At 40.0% G+C, this 8,927-nt stretch overlaps 1 pseudogene; it reads left to right on the top strand.

Moving 5' to 3' along the window:
- The first annotated feature begins 388 nt into the window (after nt 1-388).
- Nucleotides 389-1,589, top strand: LOC101613112 (annotated as a pseudogene).
- The last annotated feature ends 7,338 nt before the right edge of the window (nt 1,590-8,927 follow it).

Here is an 8,927-nt window from a genome sequence, read left to right as displayed (position 1 = left end):
TAGCACCCATTTCATTCTTTCATCAGTTAACTTTAGTTACTAGATCATTCCCTGCTACTAATTCCTGGGTGCTCACTGTCCCTTGCCAGACTCTCATCTCCACTATCACTTGTATAACTACTTCTGTATACTATATTTCTTTTGTAGTAGCCACTTGAATTATGTTCAGTTTTCCTGGCTAGTTTTGACTTCATTTCACAAAATCCAAGTCAATTGATTTGGCATCCAACTTGTAATGCAAAATTTATCCATTTAATTCTTCTTGTTAGTACAAACATATAATTATTCCCATTTAAGAATGAAGCCCAAGGGGACCTGGGCTTGTCGGTGAGGCGGCAGCGGTGGCGGCGGCAGTGGCGGCTGGGCAGGAGGGTGCAGGGTTGGGGGCCAGCCGCCGCCATGATCCTGCTGAACGTGAACAACCGCATCATCGAGGAGACGCTCGCACTCAAGTTCGAGAACGCGGCCGCAGGAAATAAACCAGAAGCAGTAGAAGTAACATTTGCAGATTTTGATGGGGTCCTCTATCATATTTCAAATCCTAATGGAGACAAAACAAAAGTGATGGTCAGTATTTCTTTGAAATTCTACAAGGAGCTTCAGGCACATGGTGCTGATGAGTTACTAAAGAGAGTATATGGGAGTTTCTTGGTAAACCCAGAATGTTTCTTTGCTATATGACCTTGAATATCTGCCTGCATCCAAGGATTCTATTGTGCATCAGGCTAGGATGTTGAAGAGAAATTGTTTTGCCTCTGTCTTTGAGAAATATTTTCAATTCCAAGAAGAGGGAAAGGAAGGCGAGAACAGAGCAGTTATTCATTATAGGGATGATGAAACCATGTATGCTGACTCTAAAAAAGACAGAGTCACAGTAGTCTTCAGCACAGTGTTTAAAGATGATGATGATGTGGTCATTGGGGAGGTGTTCATGCAGGAGTTCAAAGAAGGACAAAGAGCCAGCCACACAGCCCCCCAGGTCCTTTTTAGCCACAGGGAACCTTTCCTAGAGCTGAAAGACACGGATGCCACTGTGGGTGACAACATTGGCTACATCACCTTCATGCTGTTTCCACGCCACACCAATGCCAATGCCTGAGACAACACCATCAACCTGATCCACACATTCCGGGACTACCTGCACTACCACATCAAGTGCTCTAAGGCCTATATTCACACACGTATGCGGGCAAAGACCTCGGACTTCCTCAAGGTGCTCAACCATGCACGCCCAGATGCTGAGAAAAAAGAAATGAAAACAATCACGGGAAAGACGTTTTCATCCCGCTAACTCTTGGGAACTGAGGAAGCACCGTGCACAGAAGGCAGGAGCGCTTGCTACTGGATCATCATAGCCCTTCATGTTGCACCTCTCCAGGTTCTTAAGGGATTCTCTATTCGGGTTCCATTTTGTACACGTTTGGAAAATAATCCGCAGAAACGAGCTGTGCTTGCAAGGACTTTATAGCTTCCAAGATTAAGAAAAAATCCACTTGATCAACTTAATTTCTTTTCTTTTATCTTCCCTCTTCCCCTTCCCACATTCTTTTTCCAAGCTGTTTTGCTTTGCAATATGTTACTGGTAATGAGTTGCAGGTAATGCAATCTTAGCTTGTTTTCTTCTTGAAGTATTTGAGTTCAAAACTCCTGTATCTAAAGAAATACGGTTGGGGTCATTAATAAAGAAAATCTTTCTATCTTAAAAAAAAAAAAAAGAATGAAGCCCAGAGCAGTTACATATCTATTACATTGAAGGTCACAATGCTGATAAGTAACAAAGATTAACAGGGGGTTGAGGATAGATTGAAGGAGCCCAAAATGAGCATGGAGAAGGGCTGAGTAGGATGAAAGTGGCTGACAGAGTGCAAGAGACTTTCCATAACACAGGGCAAAATGTAATCATATTCTAAAATCTGTATCATGTGGCAACTTCTGGTCTTTTCTCCTCATATTGGAAAGAACATATTTTCCAGATCAATACCACAGAAATGTAACTGAGGTTGTGTTAATCAACTCTATTAACACAACACAGATGAAACAGCAGCTGAAAATGGGCATCATACTTGTCTGAATCTGTGGTACATAGCTATTATACCCTGGAATCCATCAGGGTATTTCAGAAGTAGATTAAATGGAAACTGAATGAAACCATCATCTGGCATGGCATGTCTTTATAGGTAGTGATAATCACTGCCTTCCTTCTCCAGATGAAGTACAGTGATTGATTTACTAGTTGGCTACAGACTGGAGTGATGAAGAGATGCACAAATTCAGTTGCTTTCATTCAACCACTCCTTTTAATAGTTCTTATCCAACAGATTGACAGTGTGGCAACTACCAAGCATCCTTGGCCTAAGTACACACTCAGAGACTGAGCTAAGGAGTACTGAGTGGAACTGTGGAGCCAAGTTTGGGCCTGCCACCCATACCACCCATGTTAACAAGACATCATGATGGCAACTTGACAGTTCCCCAAATATGTGCATACTCTCTTATAACTGAATTTTTCCTCTTTTAATCAGTGGAATCATGTTGTCAAAAAGTCAAGCAGGGCCTGGAGAGATGGTTTAGCAGTTAAGCGCTTGCCTGTGAAGGCTAAGGACCTTGGTTCAGGGCTCAATTCTCCAGGACCCACGCAAGCTAGATGCACAAGGGGGCACATGCATCTGGAGTTCATTTGCAGTGGCTGGAGGCCCTGGCATGCCCATTCTCTCTCCCTCTCCCTCTCCCTCTCCCTCTCCCTCTCCCTCTCCCTCTCCCTCTCCCTCTCCCTCCCTCCCTCCCTCCCTCCCTCCCTCCCTCCCTCCCTCTCTCTCTCTCTCTCTCTCTCTCTCTCTCTCTCTCTCTTTCTCTCTGCCTCTTTCTCTCTCTGTATGTTACTCTCAAATAAACAAGTAAAAATAGAAAACAAATTAAGTCAGGCAGTACAACTTTTAATTGGATGAACAATTCTCAACCTGCTAATCAGCTCTCTTAAGTGCTTTACACAAGTTGAAGAAGCCATCAGTTCACCATTTCCCTTACTGCTAGGAAATACTATGTCTATTTGTCAACCAAGCAGCTGTCTTCTGGTCAGGCTAGGTTGTTTCTCCATTCTGGCCACACCTTACATACACCTGGCTCCTGACTCAGAAATGCTGCCACCTGGCACCCATTGTTGTGACTTTAATGTATGACCCCATAGATTCAGGTTTTTTGTCAAAGCTTGTAACTTGGATCTTGAGCCACCAGGCTGAAGGAGGTATCACTGGGGCATATCTATTTTTCTATCCCAAAGATGTGCAGAGCATCTGAGCCCTGGTGAGGTCCCTGCTGTTTATTGTCCATTTGGGCTTGTTGCTTTTGGCATCTGCAGGCTGGTGATGGTTTTTCTCCCTGCTTGGATTTATGAAAGCAGCTTCTTCCACTATTGATGGAACCTCCTGCTGGATCTTTAAGCTTGAAATAAACTCTTTCCTCCCATCAACTATGTCTGGTTTAGTTGTTCATCTCAGCAACATAAAGCTGTCTATGACACACTCATTCAAGGTGCTCTACTTCCACAATGCTACAAGTTTTGCATTTCCTGCCATCATCCAAGCCAGTTACCACGGAACTACTAAGTGGGGCTGTAGCATCAGCAAACTCTGGCTGGCCTAGGTGAATATCATGTCCTTTAGGCCTTCCCATAGAAAGTGATCCTGCAGTAGGTCTATGAGTTTATACAATTTATTCATTCTTTCATAAGCTCTAAATCTTTTATAGTGTCTTTTTTCTTGCCATTGAAATTTTGCCATTTCAATTTTATTTATTATAGGCCAGAGGTTAGTAAGCCATGTCCCATGGACTGAATCCAGATTGTTACCTATGTTTATATATATATATATGGCATTATTGAAGCATGTACAGCCCTTCTAACTCATGAAATATTTATGATTGCTCTTCCACTGTCATTGAGAGATGGATAGTTTTAACATGGACTCCTACAATTCAAAAGTAATAACCTAAATATCCTTGGCATCCAAAGTTTTCACATTCTTCAAATAGGCCGTTGCTTTTACAAAACTTCTAGAAATTATTCTAGTGGCAGGGAATTTTTGTAATCTTAGTTCTTTATTCTTGGAAACTAGTTTCAAAAAAGTAAGTGCTACCTTATCCACTTATTTCCCAGTCACTGTGGCAAAGTACACCCAGAAGTCAGTCCTATGCATGGTATTCCATCTTGCCAGTATTAATGGAGTAGGTGCCATAACATTTGCAGCATGAAATCTCTCCATGCAATGACAGGTCGTGCATGACTTTGGCTGTGTTGAGTTGCAATAACTCTAGTTATGGGTCTAATGATTAGAAATAGAGGGAGGGACAGATTCTAAGGTGGCCATGTGTTGTCTTGCATGAGAGAGGCCTCTGCTTCATTTTCAATTAGTAGTACTAGTGCCTAACTAGGAGACCACCTCTGCAAATTTGGAAGGGCCAGGGGAATTCTGCCATTAAAGATTTTTGAGGATGTCAACTCATATCTCCCATCACATTTCTGCTGCATCATCTTGCATAGAAGTTCTGCTTTGCTTATAAATTTAACTTCATAGGTACTTAGTTGTTCTGAAAATTTATTTCTGACTCTAATCCTAACCTGTCTTCTCTTTTGCAGCAAGTGATGGTCTTTATGGGCTTCCAAGGGTGTTGTCTGACTTTTAAATGTACCTTTAGTTAAATAAGTGCATCACATTCTCTGTTTTCCTTATCTCTGCTTAAAATATCAATAGCCTGCCATTTTGGTCTATCCTTTTCTAAATATCTAACAGAATGTCCTGCCTAATGAATTGCTTTTCTCTAAGATGCATTGCACCAATGGCTGTACTCCACTTGCCACCAGTGATATAATTCTTCCTATCAAGTGCACGCAAGTGACTGCAATTCATCTAACCATGCCAAAAGTGAGAAAATACAACATGGAAAGAAGACATAATGAACAGAACACTCATTTTGTTTTGTAACTATCACTCTTCTCACTTGGAAGTTCATTAGAAGGTTACCTGTTTCTTTCCCTACATCTTTTCTTCAAGAGAATTTTATCTGATGAACTTCAGAGCCTCGTATTAATTCCTATCACCAATAATAACAACATGCTAATGTCTATGATATGTCAAAGACAAGCAAATACAAATTGTAAGCAAGCATAAATTAAACAAAGTTGCAGCTACTTGTAACCTAACCTATAAAATCCTTATATACACATCTGGCCTAGAAAGGGTTTTACTAAACTGAAAAGTGAACTAATTTTGTTTACCTTTAAATATTTCAAATTACATTGATGCCATGCTTACTTTTAAAATATGAACAGGGAATATAAACTAAAGTCTTTTTATACACAGAGATGGAAGAATTTTCCCTCTCAAAACTTAACTGCTACTGTTTCCTGCCTTCTTACATAACAATGTTGAGAAGTTTCAAAGTTACAAGAATACTCAGCAAATGACTTCATTTTTGAAATGTCATTCCTAGGTAGTAGAAAAAGATTAAGAAGAGGAACTGTGGTTTTACTGCAAGGTTTTAAACTATAAATAGTTAGACACTTCTTATTCTGACCTAACAGAGTTTAAAGAAGGGACATTTTCATCTGCCCAAACTCCAATTATTCCCTGGAAAGAAATAAAGTCAATAATCATACATGGTATATTCAATAACAATATATATATTTATCTACTCATCAAAAAGGAACTTTTAGCATTTTAAACAAATATTTATTCATTTATTTGAGAGAGGGAAGAAAAGGAGGAGGAAGAGGAAGAAGAGAAACAGAAAGAAGTAGGAAGAGGAGAAAAGAAGGAAGAAAAGAATGAGAAAGTGAGTGTCCAGGGATCCTGGACACTACAAATTCAGACCCATATGCCACTTTGTGTACTTTGTTGGATGTGCATCCTGGGGAATCAAGCCCAGGCCATCAGGCTTTGCAAACAAGTGCCTTTAACTGCTGGGCCAACTTGTCAGCCCAATTTTTAGTACTTTTATACCTACAGCTTACAGAATTAAACTGCTGTGTAAAAGCACTGATAATGGAAACATGGAGTGTATGATAAGTAACAAGAAGTGGACAAATAGAATATGAAAAGGCACAGAAATGGAGCCACTCAGAATTGTGAGGAGCAGAACTGACTAGTTGTCAATTACAAAGAGAAAGAAGGAGGCAAAATTATCTGTGAAGCAGTGCCAAGTACAGCAGGGAGAGAAGCATCAATAGCTGAGCATGCACAGGGCAAGGCAGAGAGCACAGGAATGTGCTGGCAATCATGGCATGTTCTAGCCACACAATGATCTACAATGGCAGAAGTAAAAAGGAGGGGTACACACCTACTTTAATGCAGTATGTTAATCATTAGTCTAAGAGTCATGCATGTTGTTGTAATGTTTTCATATGTAATGTTTTTGACAAGCATAAATTATACAAACACATATGTTCCTCCCCAAAGTCATGAGAGCATGTTAGTAAATCATGTAATAAGACTTGATTTCTTGAAAATAAAACAAATCAAATCCAAGCCTGCCTTTGGATTAGACATCTATATATTTCAACAAATGGCTACTTCTAAGCTCCACATGGCCTCAATACTATAAATAACCAAACAAAAGCACAAAACTTGCTTGACTTCTACCTCCATTTTCTTCTGCAATTTGAATATTGGTGACAGAACCTCAAACACAAGAATATCAACTCAAACTTAGTCAGAATGGACCAGTTAAGAAAGCACTGAGGGTGACTCCTTCTACTCCTAACTGTAACAGAAATTTTTTTCATCAGGGAGCACTCTTCTTCCAAACTTGATAGGCCATAGAAGCTAAGTGCCACTTCCATCATTCTTTCTCTCCCACCCTTCTCTCTCAATTGGGTCTTGACCATGAGAGATTAATAATCTTCTAGCCTCAGCCCTCCAAGTAGTTAGGACTACAAGTATGAGCCACCAGTATTATATTAAGATAGTACTTAAAATTATAAATAAAAATAATGTCATCATATTAAAATAGCAACATCATTATGAGAATAATAATTAAAAATAACTCTAATATCAGTTTGAACTTTGCATTCAATCAAGCAGCATTCATAGCAGCCCTGAAACAAATTCCTTGTGCTAGGAATAGATAACTAATCAAGGGAAGGCACAACAGTATTCTATGTTTTTAAAATACCTTAAAATAACAACTAAATTAACTAAAAAGACATTTCTAAAAGGTTAGAATGTATTCTACTCTGATATTTGATGTCATTATTTCCATGAGACTAGATTTCATATTTCCAATAAAAGAAGGAACAGACTCCAGAAAACAAAAACTCTATCCTTTTCCCTCTAGAAATAGGCAAAAATGTAATTTGATTTTAACATTGCATTTAGAAACCTGATGATGGCTGAAATGTAAAAAAGAAGCAAAAACTCTGAGGTATATGTGGAGAATGAAGTTAGACCACAGACTGAACATCTGCCCAAATCTGATGAAATGCACAACAGGAAAACAAAACCAAAAACCTTGGAATCAGCAGTAGCAACCGCAGAATGAGAAATCCAACTTCTTTTCATGAGCTTTGGGAAATGGTGACTAAGGAAGGAGGCAGGGTTTTGGCCATCAAGGCAGTTTTGGCCCATAACCTCCAGAGCTGTGATGGAAGAAGAGTGGAAAGCCATGTTCTAACAGATATCACCAGCAAATGAAGAAACCAGAAAGAGTCATGATGAAATTGCATTACTAGTGTCTGAGATTTGGGCTCTCACCCAGCACAGAAAGACTTCCTGAGCTTAGTAGTTACCCACAGGCCCAGGTGAGACACAGGTCTCAGTCTCAGATCAGGAAACCAGAGGATGGTCACTCAACACAGGCTTCATTCATGCCTGAGTAAATCACATCTTTTCTGGATCTTCTGTGGCTCAAACCACCACACCATGGCTCTTCAGCCCAGCTCACAGAAGGAACTGGTCTCAGGCTGAAACTTAACTGTTTATTATACTAACGTGTTTGATTCTATCATTTATTAACTGCTGTAACAAGATATGTGAGGTCCATGACTTACAAATACTTATTTAGTCCACCATTTCAAAGACTGAGAGTCCAAGGTCAAGGGGCCCCTGGATTGGACTCTTGTGAGAACTGAGGAGGAGTGCTCTGCATGCCAGGTAGAGATCACGCCTCAGAACAAACCTTGAGAACAAATAGGGATTCAATCTTACCTTTAAAACCACTCTCTAGGAGCACAGGAGCCCCAGAATGGCTATTTTAAGTACTTACAAAAGCTGCTTTCTTCCTAGTGATCTAAGGACATCCCAGTGATCCCATCTCTTAAAACCCCACCACTTCTCTGTACCATCACACTACAGACAAGGTTCCCAGTAGGAGAAATTTTGGAAGACACATCCAAAGCATTTTGCTTCTTGTCCATCTAACAATGAAAAATGCATTCCTCTCATCCCCAGTGGTCCTAAAATCTCAACTCATTGCACTACCACATCACCCAAAAGCCCAGGTACAGAGCCTTAGTTTATACTTAAGGAAACTTAGTCATGAATCCCTCTAAAATAAGTTATATCCAAGATCCAATGGCTAAACAATGACAGGATAAATATTTTTTTTTAATTTTAAAAGGGAGCAATATGAAAATAGAAGGAATTAATTATCCCAAAACAAAACCCTGCAGGGAATAAATGCAACCATAAATGTCTTGTCTTTCCATGCCTTGTGGAATCTGTAGTGAAGGATGGATATCCAAGGTCCAGTGCATTGTATATCCATGCCATATGGCTGTATTGAGGGAGTACATGCTAAGGTTGGCAGCTTTCCCAAGTGAGTGTGGCATGTTGATAGTCTGTGCAGTCTGGTTGGCATTGCTAGTAGAAATCACCCAACCAAAAGCAGCTTGTGGGCAAAAGAGGTTTATTTTGACTTACATGCTTAAGGGGGAAGCT

The sequence above is a fragment of the Jaculus jaculus genome, chromosome 9, assembly GCF_020740685.1.
Source record: "Jaculus jaculus isolate mJacJac1 chromosome 9, mJacJac1.mat.Y.cur, whole genome shotgun sequence".
Lineage (NCBI taxonomy): Eukaryota > Metazoa > Chordata > Mammalia > Rodentia > Dipodidae > Jaculus > Jaculus jaculus.
This window is presented reverse-complemented; position numbering and strand designations above follow the sequence as displayed.